Genomic DNA, 14861 nt, shown 5'->3' with positions numbered 1-14861 from the left:
CTTCTACATAGCCAATCGTAAGTGAGCTCAGCGGATTGTGGGCCAGAACTCGTTGGCAACACTTCAGCATAGCCGGCCGTTGATTGGTCGGCATTAGTGTCCGTCGTAAACATCTAACTCGGCCGGAAAAAGGCGCGCCATACAAAATCTAACTTACAGCATCTCTGTCCGAATGTTTTTCGACATACTTTACCCGCAAAAATGTTCGAATGTACCGTTATTTTTTAACTTGGATGTTCGTAAGTTGGGGAGCCTCTGTAAATGTGTTTGTGTGTGTGTGTTTGTGTGTGTGTGTGTGTGTGTGTGTGTGTGTGTGTGTGTGTGTGTGTGTGTGTGGTGTTTCCTTCCTCTCCTACTGGGTTTAGTAGGTCATTGGGTGCAGTGAGTTGGCACATCAGGGTTTTCCCCAGGTCAGTGCCAAGGCAAGTGCCCAGGATAATTACTCTATTGCGTGTGTGTATGTGTGCGTGCATGTGTGTGTGTGTGTGTGTGTTTACTTTACCAGAACATTCTCCTCTTCCTTTCACTCCCCTCATATTCCCTCTTTCTGCTGTTTCTGGAGCCAGTGGTGCCATCTGTCAGATCTGTGTGTGTGTGTTTGTGCATGCCGAGCTTAAGACGGAGAAAGTATATTATGCAAATGAGAGGGGTTGCGGCTGACGGTGGCTGTGAGCAGAAGGGTGGAGAAGAGGGAGAGAAGTGAAATGGAAATGATTGTGCGCACGTGTTGGGAGTGTGTGTGTGCGTGCGTGCACAAAATTGGGCGTTTGTGTGTTTGAACGTGTGCCCGAGAGCTGCAAAGTCAGCCATTCAAATGACCTCTTCCTGGCAACGTGAGTGTGCGCGCGTGTACTCGAAAGCAGCTGGTGCTTTTCACCAGAAGCACGCTGTGAATTTGGAGACGCTCGTGTGTGTGTGTGTGTGCGTGTGTGTGTTTGTGTGCGTGTGTGTGTGAGTGTGTGTGTGTGTTTTAATAAGTATGCAAAGAAGGAAAGAGCGTCGGCACTGATTGCAAAGTTTTGGAAATGGATCAGTGCACAACATGGACTTGTCATAAAAATAAACAAATCAATACATCAAGGAAATAAACCAATACATAAGGAAATTATTTTTAAAAAATAACACATAAATAAATAAACAAACGAACAAGCCCCTAAATAAATAAATAGATGGATGGATGGATAGATGGATAGATAGATAGATAGATGCATACAGACAGACATAAATGAAAAAAACCAATAGATACAAATATACATCGATACATAGATAAATAAAAACGTTTTTCACGATTGTTTGTGATGTTGACTATTGACCACTTCATGTCTAAAGTTCAAAGGTGTTTATAAATCGTCATCACCACCGACGATTTGATTTTAAAGTTGAGACAGACAAACACCATTATTTTTATTTATTTATTGATTTTTTCCGAAGCATCAATCATGTAATGAAGCTGCTCCCTTAGTTATTGAAAAACTTTTTAACCTCTTGTGGAAGGATGTAATCATGCAAATTAGACATTCTGTCACAACGGTGCAATAACACAATAAAGTTGGCGGAAAGGATGTCTCAGCCCACGGGGACATCATTAGGGGAGCTGAACAGCAGGGGCCAGGGGGACGGTATTTTGGCCTCAAAGTTGTCATCTGTACTGGCCTTTGACCCCGACCTGCGTCTTCGGGGGTGCTTATTAAGTTGGACCTTGCGCGAGGATCTGCAAAGCCTTCTTGCTTTATTTTTTTTCCCCCCATGGCAACAAAAAGGGCCATTACGGGACCTCGGCATGCAAGGTCTGTGTAGGCACGCTAGCCTTTGTCTTTTGTTGTATTTGACTTAAAAAAATAATCTATTTATCTTCTTCTAGCCATTTCGAGCAAAATAAATACCTAAACAAATAAATGAACAGAAGTATGCACAAACAAACAAGAAAATATAACTAACTAACTAACTGATTGACTGACGAATAAAATAACTAACAAAATAAATAAATGCATCCATATAAATATAAATAAATAAACAATAACTAACAAAATAAGCACATACTGACATATAAATAATTACGTACGTAAATAAATAAATAAATTGTCCGTCCCTTGGAAGTTGATATTGAACAGCAACACGACAAACAAGTGAGTGTGTAAAATGACTGGGTAGAGCCGAGATTTCTCCCAAAGCAATTCTGACCACCCACCCAATACCCCTTCCTAGTTTGAGCCTGTTTGAGGAAGTGAACCGGCAAACTGCCCCGTAATCGTGGTCAACATGGAAATGCAATATTCACGGCAGGACTTTTGTGCCTGCTTAATGGACAACTGCTGTCATCTGTCACACGCCTGACACCCCCCTGAGTTTCTCTCTGTATGTGTATGTGTTTTGTTGTTGTTTGTTTTTGTTGTTGTTGTTGTTGTTGTTTTTTTACAGCGCCACCCTCCCCATGAAATTCACAAGATTACAGACCGATCAGACGCAAGCACCGACAGGCTTAGGATGAAGAATTAATTCGACAGTGATTTTCTAAATATTCCGAGAATGATAATGTAGCTTTAATCTGCTTGAGAGGAGGTATAACTTGGGATATTTTAATGGTCATTTAAAAGGCTTGGATGTTTTTTTGTGTGTGTGCTGTTTATCGTGATTATACAGTCAGGTGGTCCTAAAAAAAAGACATAAGTGGATAGGCTGATGTCGGTGGAGTTATTGTGTTGGTAATGGCAGATTTTTAGCATACGTTTTTGCTTTTGCGTCCGTAATGCAGGTGTGAAGTGGCTTTAGTTGCCCTTTTGTTTTTCCAGTGAAGAGTGCAAAAAAGTGAGTGACACCTCTCAGGAGGAAGTTATTTTGACAAGTTTCGTTGTTTTATGAATACAACATTGATGTCAATAAATTGCAGGGACAGTGGCAATTTGACCCTTGACCTTTACTATAATGTGAGGCTGAGTAAAAAAAATACAAAATACCTGTAATAAAAAACATTTCAAGATTTAAAAGAAAACTGATTTATTTAAAAAAAATGTCATAAAAATAAATAATCTATTTTGGATTAAAACTATTGTAAACAATATCTATAGATGTTTTTCTTAAACCCTGGAATGCTTTTTATTAGTTTGTATTTTATTTTTTGCATTCCCAAAATTCCAAAATTTAAAAGAAGATATATAGATGTTTAAAAAAACATGTAATAAAAAATAAATATGTATCTATTTTTATTAAAATATTTTAAACAATATCTTTTGCATTCCAAGATTTAAAAGAAAATATATAAATATTTTAAAAAATATTTTGTAATAAAAAATAGATACATATTTGTCTATTATTTTCAGACAATATATACATTCCAAAATTTAAAAGAAAATATATAGATATTTCATACAAATATTTTTAATAAAAATACAGAAATATATTTTTATTTTTTATTACAAATCTAGATTGTATTTTTTGCTTATTTTTCAATATCTTGGAATTCTTAAACTACATGAAATTATGTCCGAGATGCACCGTTGCTGCCCATAATTTGACACATAGACATTTCTATCTTTTGGCGTTCAATCTGTTCATTCCTCAAAAGTCGCTTGTTTTTCTGGTGAAAAGGAAACTTTGCTGAGATTTTGCTCCGTCAGCGGCAGTTAAGCGACGGACTCCAAAATTTGATTCAAACGGCGATACCAGACAACACATTCCAAACTTTTTTATTTCTTCTCAATACCTCATCTTTTTCTCTTTGCCACTCCAATAGTTAGCAATATCCACGAGAAGTCTACTGAGTGTGTTTCGGTTCGTCTCCGCCGCCACACAATCTCAGTCGTTTTCGGAGCGCATAATGGAGGCCAAACACAAAAGCGAGACAAAGCCATAGAAGTTTGCATCAACACAGCGAGTTGCGGAGGCAGAGTGCCCCGCCGTCTTCAGCGTATCTGATGCAGACAGTCAACTAGCAAGAAAGGTGTGTGGGCGCGCGTCTGTACCCACCCCCTGGACCCCCCCCCCCATCCCCTCCACCCCCACTAATGACTGATTCCGAGCACCTCCCCGCCATTGTCTCACAGCTGCCTCTCGAGAAATAAAGCGGGAAAGATGGAAAAAAAGTCACAGAGCATCGAGAGGAATCGTAATTAATTGCATGAATATGCAAATTGGGTGGAATCCTCTGGATAGCCGACCGACCGACTCTTTTCACTGCGATTGGCTTGAATATTTAGACAAGTCTTGGAGGGACAAAGACCAAAGGCGCTGCATTCAATCAGCCTCAATTCAATGTTCAACTCAAAGGTCTCGAGCGTGTGCGTCTTTCACATTGGTTCGGTAAAAGTGTGAGGTGAAAAGGCCGACATTTTAACTCATTCACTGCCATTCACGAATTTATTCGAGAATTGAAAATATGATGTAGAGCGCCATTCCCGAATTTGTTCGGGTTTTGGTTTTTCATGCTTGCGTGCTGGTAAAGCGCTGCCCAGGGGCCTCTGGCAATATTTTTCTTTTCCACAAGGGGGCAACATATCCCTTTTTTTATGTTAGCGCTTTAACAACAGCTCAAGCTGGAATAAAGCGCGATATAAACTTATATGCATGTATTGCACTGTACATTGGACAGATGCCCTCATTTCAAACTCACATCACTCCAGACCTATATAATTTAGGAATTAACTTTTTTCTGATGAAAGAAGAGTCTCAGGTTTCTTAGGCTGCATGTAAGGTCGTCCTAAAACTCAATATTTCGTGGGTCCTGCAATTTGAGTGACAATGATAAAAACCTTGGCACTGGAGTAGACACGTTTTTGCACATCGTCTGGCAGTGAATGAGTTAAAGGCTTTCTTATTTGATCTTATCTTATCTTAGAAAGGGTTCACTTTGACTGCAAAATTGTGATCTGCGTGTGTGCGCACGTGTTTGTGCGTGTGTGTGTACTCGTTCCAGAAGCTCGTGACTGAAGAAAATCGTGAGTCGTGTTGATGTCTTGAAGTCGTGTTGTGATCTTCAAACCACTCACCGGCCAAAACAGTTGGTCATCTGGTGTGCATTGGGATAGTGTGTGTGTGAGAGTGTGGGAGAGAAACCGTGAGAGTGTCAGACATGCGGAGGACCTTGAAGTGAGACACTGTCAACCATTTTTACGGCGTGGAGTACAAAACGTTCAAGAGTAATAATATCGTTGTTGAACTTAATTTTTTTTTGGGGGGGGGGCATGAATAAAATCCTCAGCAGGTTTTACTGTACGATATTTTAGTCACGATCTGGTTGCCGCTGTCGGCCCCGCCTGCTCTTGCACTGGTGTTGGTCGTTCCAATCAGTGGCAGTTAAAAGGACTCCCGGCACGATTGTTTGTTGTCGGGTCATGACCCCAAAATAATAATGATGACATTGAAATGGCCCAAAAGGATGATTAAAAATGGTTAAAATGATATTGGATAATTTTTCACAATATGCAAAGATACAAATTAACCATTCGTGACCAAAATAATTTATCTTTAAATGGGCAGCTTGAGAAGAAAAAAAAAAGTTGTTGATGTGAGAGAAACTTGAGATTTGGTCCAACACCCCCCCCCCCCACACACACACACACACACCCCTCTATGCCTTGCAATGTGTTTTTCATCATTCTGCTTTTCAGTAATGACCCTCAAGAAAACATGCAACTCCTCATCATGGAATATTTATCAGTGTTGTGTGTCCTTGGATGAATTTGGTCTCCTGGATAGAGCCAACACGGCTACGTTTATGTGAGAGGGCCAGATAAGACGCAGCAGGGGGTGGGGGACAGGGCGTTCAGACTGGCGATGGGCTGAGTCTGGTTGTCCTCGCTGAAATATTTAGCACGAGCGCCAGTTCTATCCGAGGAAGACCTCCCATCGGAGGTGAACTGTTGTTGTATTGGGAGGAAGGTGGAGAACGGGGGGGGTTGTTTGCAGTCTAGGTGGATCATGCATGTCCAGAAGTGACAGCAGATCATTCCCCAAAAAAAAACGAAGTGCAATTGTCCAAAAGCTGATTTTGAGTTAAAGCCTCTTACAACGCTTTGGGTTTACACCCTCTGTCAAGTGATTTCGGGGTTTTATTTATTTATTTATTCAGTTATTTTTTTGTGGGTGCTTGTTTTTCCTTTCACGTCCTAATGACCTCAAAAGTAGAGACAGATGATCTGTTTCTCATCAAGTTTTTTTTCTGTTTGTTTGAGAGTTATGCTTTTGGTGTTGAGTTGGATTTCATGTTATTTTGAGAAAAAAAATATGGGTTGCGTTAGTTAAAAAGGAGGCCCTCAGATGAATCGTCTCATACTAGAAGGGGTGTCAAATCAATTTTTGTCGTGAGAACCATTAGTATTAAAAAAAACAAGTAAGCAAATGACTACATAATATATTATTTATAATATAATATAAATAAATAAATAAACAAAATAATAAATAAATAAATAAGTGGTTGCTAGCAAATGAGTGGTTGCTAGCAACCACTCATTTGACGACAATGAGGTTAAAATCTTAGCGAAAGAAAATATATGGTTTGAAAGGGGAGTAAAAGAAGCAATTTTCATAAAACAGCAAAATCCTTCCCTTAACCGTGATGGTGGGGTGAGGTTCAATTTGGATCGTTTGTACAATAGACTGTTTAGGCAACATAGGATTAGTCATGCTGATGGGGTGATACCAGGGCCAATTGGGAAATCAGGCCAGTCGTCAGTCAAACAATAGAAGCTATCAGTGGAGCTGCAGGGATTAGTCCTCTGCTCCCCCAACCTGAGAGCAGGGACCTATCATAGCAGTGTCCGGCACCGCCATGTCTGGACAGTAGGGATAGGAGTAGGGAGATATATATATATATATATATATATATATATATATATACAGTAAAGTCTCGTTATATCGATATCGGTTATATCGATAGTACCGCTTATTACGATACTATTTCTATGGACGCAAGGAGAAAATTACATGCGCGCAGGTTCGGATATATCAATAGTCCGGTTATATCGATAGTCCGGTTATATCGATATTTTTTCGGACTCCCGAGAATATCGATATAACGAGACTTTACTGTATATATATATATATATATATATATATATATATATATATATATATATATATATATATATATATATATATATATATATATATATATATAAATATAAACACACACACACATATAAACACATGCACACACACACACACACACACACATGTATATATATATACGTGTGTGTGTGTGTGTGTGTGTGCATGTGTTTATATGTGTGTGTGTGTGTGTGTGTTTATATTTTAGATATATATATATATATATAAAATATAAACACACACACACACACACACACACACACACATGTATATATATATATATAAAAAACTCATATATCATATTATTATTAAGTTATTTCATAACTTTGCTGCTGTGAAATGTAAATTTCTCCACTGCGAGACTAATAAAGGCAAATCCAATCCAATCCAATATATATATATATATATATATATATATATATATATATATATATATATATATATATATATATATATCCTGGGCTGAAGAAACCTTTTCATCGATGGACCACTCCTTACAAAGACATAAATACATAAATAAATACATTTCCTGCTTCTCTGTTTCTGATCAAGCTGGCGAACGGCCATTTTGATGTGACTGTTAAAACTGCCACACCTTTATTTGAAAACGCAATCCCCCACCTCACGCCCATTTCCCCTACCTCCCTTTTGTTTTTGTCTTTTTTCCTAATGCTGTCTTTCTGCCTAGCGACAGGGCTTCCCAGCCATCCCATTAATATGCTGCCGCACACACACACACGCACGCACACACACACAGACACACACACACGCACACACACACACACACACACACACACACACACACACACACACACACACACACACACACACACACACACACACACACACACACACACACAATGTTTTTAGAAAGCAAAAACAACACAGGGAAATATGTGTACCCCCATAATCTCAGCGGGTGGATAACTATCAAATCCGCCAGTGAAACATTGAGCGAGTGAGGAAGCGAGAGAGAGAGAGAGAGAGAGAGAGAGAGAGAGAGAGAGAGAGAGAGAGACACTGGAGGAACAGTGTGTTCATTTTGCCAAGGCCAGATGGTGAAGGCAGCTTTGGTGTTGCACAGCTTCACTGTCCGTACAGGAATACACACACACAAATACAGATACAGTACACACACACCCGCCTAACCGCAGCCGCATGTGTTTATACAGCAGCGTTCTTCTGTATGTCGTGGCCTGAGCGAGTCGGATTTATTAGATTAATCTTTTATTTGTCCCGACGCTGTTTTTCATCTCGCCGTGTTGCCGGGATTAACGGGCAGTGTCGGTCTGGTTAGCATTTTTCGCTGTGTTTGGACGTTTTGTAATCTCTTTCCCGCTCGTCTAAGTGTGTTTGTTTTGGGGATCTTGTCAGAGGTTAAAGTTAAAAAAAAGACAGTTAGGTTATTGTTGAACCGCCATATTCACCTCATCTGTATTTTCGGAGTACTTAAAACAACCGTCGCCGTATGCAAAGTGTTGATTGGGATCATCGTTGGAGGGATAAATATAGCTTGATGATGATAATCATTGAATTTTATTTGTGAGTTGGATTCTTACGTCACTTCAACCTTCAAATAAATGTGAACAATAAAATAAATGAATAAATAAATTTTCCGGTGTATAAGGCACACTCCCAATGCATGGTGTATTTTTTTTTTCTCTTATTTAAGGCGCACCGGACTATAAAGCGCACCTTCAATGGATGAAAAAAGTTTTCCAAATATAAGGCACACCACATTATAAAGTGCTACTTCTTCTACAGGAGTTATGAAACTCCTAATAATAATCAGTGACGTGCAGTCAGGGGAGGCAGGTGAGGCTCTGCCTCACCTGTTATCATGGAAATATCAAATGACAAAATAAATTAAACAGTTATATTTATTTAGTGATTTGTACTTTAGCGTTCTTTTCCATTTAACTTCACAATTTTTGGATTTTTTTTCAAAATCACTGAATTTTCACATTTACCGTTCAAATACTAAGTGGAGACGAGCGGTGAGGCAGCAGCCGGCTGAGCCTCACCATGGATTGCGCAATGACTATGCTAACTGTGCTGGCTTGCTCTGCAGTGAGACCGCATTGCTATCCCTCTGCATATCGTGATTAAAGTGTTCAAACACTTTTAGTATGTGAACTAACTTTCTACACTTTAGCTGGTGTATATAATGTACAGTCACCGTACATCATAAACACTGTACAACAGTGTTTATTTTATTTGATTTTTATCAAAACTGTGTGCATAGGTGAGGCAACAGTTCTCCTGCCGCATGACAGGGGGCGCTGGTGATTACAGAGATTCTTCTTGCGCCTCCTCGGCTGCAGAATAATAGAATTAGTGAGAGCAAGCTACAGTAAACAGTTAGCAAGTTAAGTGGAACCAGTTTTTCGTGTTGCTTGGCCTTATTTTCAGAATGGAGGATTCCATATCTAAATTGAAAGAAATAGTGATACTTAAAACTGAAGAAAGATAAGGAAGGCTTCTACAAAGAAGGTATAGATGCCTTTCTTCAGAAGAAGCAGCGCATGGACTCTATTTGCAAGTAAAGGTAACACGATAATAATGTTCTTTTTTACATTCTTTTCTTCTATGCTCCAGTTTATATAAAGAATGCTGACATGACATTTTAAACAAAACACGTTAATTGTTGCCAATCAAATTGTGAATAAGCTACTCTGTAGAGTTCATGTTTGTAAATCTGACTGTGATGACGTCAGTGCCTCACCAGCCATGAACCTCACCGCACGTCACTGATAATAATAATAAATAAATACATAAATACATACATACATACATACATGAAATTATGTAATAAAATACATACATAAATACAGAAATTATGTCATTATTAAATAAATACAATTTAAAAATGGACGCCGACCACATTGTATTGTAACACAATATAAACATGGCGATTACAAATTTGTGTACATGAGGAGAAAATGATTTTAGAAGCGAAACAACGTATTTTATTTATATTTGTTTCATTTATATTTGTTGAAAAACTCTCGTTTGGAAGCCTCTTATCGGTCCTGACTCATTTATCTTTATTGCCCGTGTGTTTAATCAACACTTTTGACCCGACTTGCTCTTTCGCTCCTTGCCATCAGCAAACACTTTTCTCACTCTCTCGTCTGTCACAAATGCATTTTTAAAACCGTCACTTTCTCACCTCTTTTCACATTTGATAAAAGCAACGAGGTATGCAGCACTTTTAGTGCAGAACAATGTCTCCCGCTGAAGTCTGGAGGTCAAACAGAAAAATATGGAACGCTACCAAAATAGCTCCTCCGATCCCTGGCAAAATAGGTCCAAGCCCAGGGCATGCGTGGCCAATGCGTCTACACAGGATATGCACGCCTTGAAAAGTCCCGAGGTGACCTAACGTTGAACTCCAGAGGGTCAACGTGTTGTTTGTGCTGCATAGCATAAGTTGCGCTAATGATCTGTTTATGTAAGACTTTAGTTTTTGTCTTCTTTGGTTGAACGCGCTTGGCCTCGCTTGGTCGGGTGTAAACGGTTGCGCTATTGTTGTGAAGTTAATGTTCCTGACGCTTTGTCTTGAACAACATTGATTTTGTTGTGCGACGTGAACGACACGCTACGTTTGCTCGCAATCATCGACCCGCCTCGATGAATGATTCATCAAAAGAGCCACCTGTAATTCTCGTGTTACGTCCCCGGTGATCGTTACCTCCCGCTATGCAGTGCGCCGCCGGAATGCTAATTACAAACTTAGATGTTGATCCCTCGCAGCCCCCCCCCCCACACCTGCTCATGCCAAAGATTAAATTACAAAAAACTAGCAGGCAGGTCGGTATATTTTAAGCAAATCTTTGATTTCAAATTGAGGCTGGATTGATTGAACGTAGCCTTGGGTCCAATTCATAATTCATGTTTTATTTTATTTTATTTTATTTTTACGGGAAGCCAAATTGATCCCAACTTGTTTACAATTTCCAGGGCCAGCAAGTCCTGGCCTACTTTCAGACTTGCGTGCACTTTCAACCGACTTAAGAGCATGTTGGCGAGAGGGGCCTTTCCGCGCCCTTTTAGAAATTAGCTTTTCATGTATAATTCAGAGTTCCTCTGCTATGGATCCTTAGCAGTATTTTTATAGGCTATCTTTAGTGATGCATTCCCACAGAGGTGGCTGTTTTATTTACGGTTTACATTTTGTTCATGTACATACCGGAGATCATGGTATCAAAGTCAAGGCTGAAATTTCATGATGGTTGCTAAAGCCCGAAGCAAATTTTCAAATTGTCCGACGTAAACTACAATAACAGCCGTTATTCTTGACGTCAGATTTGTAAACTGGTGTTTCATTAATTTGTTGTGGGCTCTTGATGTCATATGTGGAAGGGATGGCTTCCCACATTGAAAACGCCCCCCAATAGTAAGGACAAATAATAATAATAATACATTACATTTTAAGTGCCTTTCAAAGCGCTCAAGGACACTTTACAGTCACCGAGAAGCATAGGTACTATAATAAATAGAATACAATCACAAATTGAATGCAATAAATGAAATACAATTATAAATATAATGTGGCCCAAAAAATGACTTTGACACCCATGCCGTAGATGATGTACGGCCACGCGACCCCGTTTGGCTCCCCGTCATTTGAGGAGACATCGAACTTATCGCGAATAAGAGACAGCCAGACATTTTGATGGCGAATAAAGTTAGACGGATAACGCGCCACTTCACATTCAAAACGTTCCGGCTTTTTACGCGCTCACACTGCCAGACGTTATCGATGATATCCCAACACCGCCCGCTCTCTGTTCCAAATTCCATTGATTATGTAACCAAATGCATGGAGAGATATCCAAGTGTTTACCCGAGTCAAATCACTTTGCCCATCTGTCTCCGGGAACGTCTCCGGGTCCGTTAGCCAAGCGGCAATGTCTGGCGCTTTTTAAACCGATTAAATGTGTAGAAATTGTGAACAAAAATAAATAAATAAAATAGATCACGGTGGAACCGTGGGTGTGTATGCGCGTCAGCGTGTCCCTGACAGCTCTCGGCAACGACACAGGCCGTAGCGGAGCAGATAGCAAGTGAAGATTAGGATGTAATTACACGCCAATTTCTGCTCCGGCTCTCTGCCCAGGAGAGGGGGGTAGATTGGGGGGGGGGGGGGGGTGGTAGATAAAGTTGGGCCCCCACATATGCTGCCTCACTTGCGCCAATGAATTTCAACCTCCATGAAAAAAAAAACAAGAACAACAAAAAACGTTTCACCTAGCCTACCCGCTTTCTGCATGCATCAAATGTTTTGACTGGAAACGTAGCCCACCCTCTTTTACTCTGGCTGTCTGTTGCCACGGTAACGTAATGAGCCTTCCTCTTCCCTGTGCAGGATGGCGCGTGATTTCAGCATCAGACATTTGGATAATCTCCACTCTCATTTATATGCAAAGTCAGCAGAAGAAAAAAAAGTGTTCTGGGTGGAGACGTGCGGGGGAAAAAAAAATCGTACTCTCTTCCGGGATGATAATTTGCACAAAAAATGAAACGATTTCTTTTTTTTGGTCCTGACTCCTTTCCCTTAAATCTCACCGTCTTGTTCTCATTATAGTTTTGCCCCCACCCCTTCCTCCTTTTTTCCTGCAGTGACATTTTTAGGTCACCCCTCGTTCACTTTCATCATCTCGACGGCGCCACGCTACTGTACGCACAAGGTGAAGACGGTGGGACGCGGGGAGAATTACCCTTGGGGTTGGGCGGGGGGGGGGGGGGGGTGATCTTGCGGCGCGTTACCGCACACGCTTCTCGCCGGCTGCCGTTTGAAGGCGGCAATGCTGCACTTGTATGAGACAGCTGTCACGAGCACACGCCACATCTTCACATGCTGTCATACTCTTTTAAGGGAAAAGATCCCCCCTTTCCCCCCTTCCACCCCTCGCACCCACAAATCAGCGACGGTGTTGATGTGAGCAAGTTTTAATCCCACTTTTGAAAGAGCGAGGGTTGGGGGGGTAGTAGTACCACATTCATGCCGGATCAAAAGCTTTAAAGGGATTGTGCAGCTCGAGTCTGAGAGTATGCATTTTATTTTTATGAAAGGGGGCGGGGTATTTGACACAGATGTGATTGTATGTCGGAAAACAAATACAGGGCGCACCCCTTTGACGCCGTCGCCGCTAAACAGTGCGGTGAACCTTCAGGCATGAATTTATTTATTCAGGTATATACCAACTGGACTGACCATTTAGATGTTTTTAGCATTCATATTTGGACAATTTTTCCATCCCCGCCTTGAAAAAAAAAAAGACACACACACACACATATATATATATATATATATATATATATATATATATATATATATATATGTGTTGGGTTAAATGTTGTTCTTTCTGGTTCATCTCTCCATTTGTATAGTCTAAATATTAAATCAGCAGGAAGCAAGGTGATATACAAAAAAGTAATATTTATTATCAGGCAGCTAGAGGATGTTCTCCAGGGGAGAAGCTAGGCCAAGGGGAAGAGAGGCAAGAGCGAGAGAGAGCTAGAGAGAGAGCTCGCCTCAGACATTTATAAACAACAGGAGTGATGTCACTTTGAAAAGGACCTATCATCTGCTAGATACAATCATGAATATTCACTATTAGACTGAAACCGAACAGCTAGATTTCTACAGTGACTAAGTACAAGCTGAGTATATGTATACTAATTAACATATACAAATAACTAAACTACATACATATATGGATTTACTAATTGATAAGAATAAGTAGAAATGAAATAACATAGGATAATTTTAGCATGTGTATATAACCAATTCTAACATTTGGTATATTTGGTATAAATATAAATTTCTGTATATAAATTTCTGTCCAAATGCCAGTTTTTGTTGACCAAGTTGAATCATTTCAAAACTTGAAGCCTGAAGGTTTAGTGCGGACACGGAATTCTGTTTTGAACTGTTCATAATCGCCCCACCCCGATTTTGGCTTTTTACTGCCAAAGAAAAACAGCCCCAAAGCGTGATGATGCCACCACTCAACGCAAATAAATATACAATCAAATAAATAAATACATAAATTAGCACATAAATAAATGAACAAATAAATACAGTAACACATGTATACTTAAATGAATAAATAAATACGTATATACATAAAACATAAATGCATAAGTATACAAATAAAAGAATAGATAAATAAATTAAATAAATAAATAAATGGATTAAAAAATAGATGAAATAAATAAATGAACAACTGACTAAATAAACAATTACATAAATAGATGTATGGATATATGGACAGATGGAAAAACATAAAAAAATAAATATGTAAATAAATGAATAAATAAACAAGAAAACAATTATCAAATAAATAAATAAATAAATAAATAAATAAATACATCAACAGGGGAATACATACACAAATAAAGACTAAATAAATAAATAACGTTTAAATGATGTTCTTAATACCTCATTAAAAACAACCATCCAAACAAATAATCACCACAAAGGTTAGTCATGAATAATGGCTCGGCATTAATGCTTTCAGGCATCCTGGCAAAAACACAAATCTGTAACGTTAATCCTTTGCACCAATGGCACGTGTGTAATCCCGCTCAAATGATCAAAGTAATTGGCATTTAATTGCTGAAAAAAATGAAATTATGATGGCAATTCAATCATATCGCGCCAGGTCTGGCTGCCGAGCAAAAGTTGATCCGTGCTGCCGCGTAATCGCCGTGACTATTTGGGGGCCAGTCGCCATATCGGAAGGCGGGGGTGGGGGTGGAGGGTAAAATCATGGAACAACGATCCTCAATTAAATGACTTTGGGTTGCCA

This window comes from Hippocampus bargibanti, linkage group LG20, assembly GCF_051943395.1.
Source record: "Hippocampus bargibanti isolate YZ-2025 linkage group LG20, ASM5194339v1, whole genome shotgun sequence".
In the NCBI taxonomy this organism is placed as follows: Eukaryota; Metazoa; Chordata; class Actinopteri; order Syngnathiformes; family Syngnathidae; genus Hippocampus; species Hippocampus bargibanti.
The sequence above is the reverse complement of the archived record's forward strand: the minus strand, read 5'-3'. Positions refer to the sequence as shown.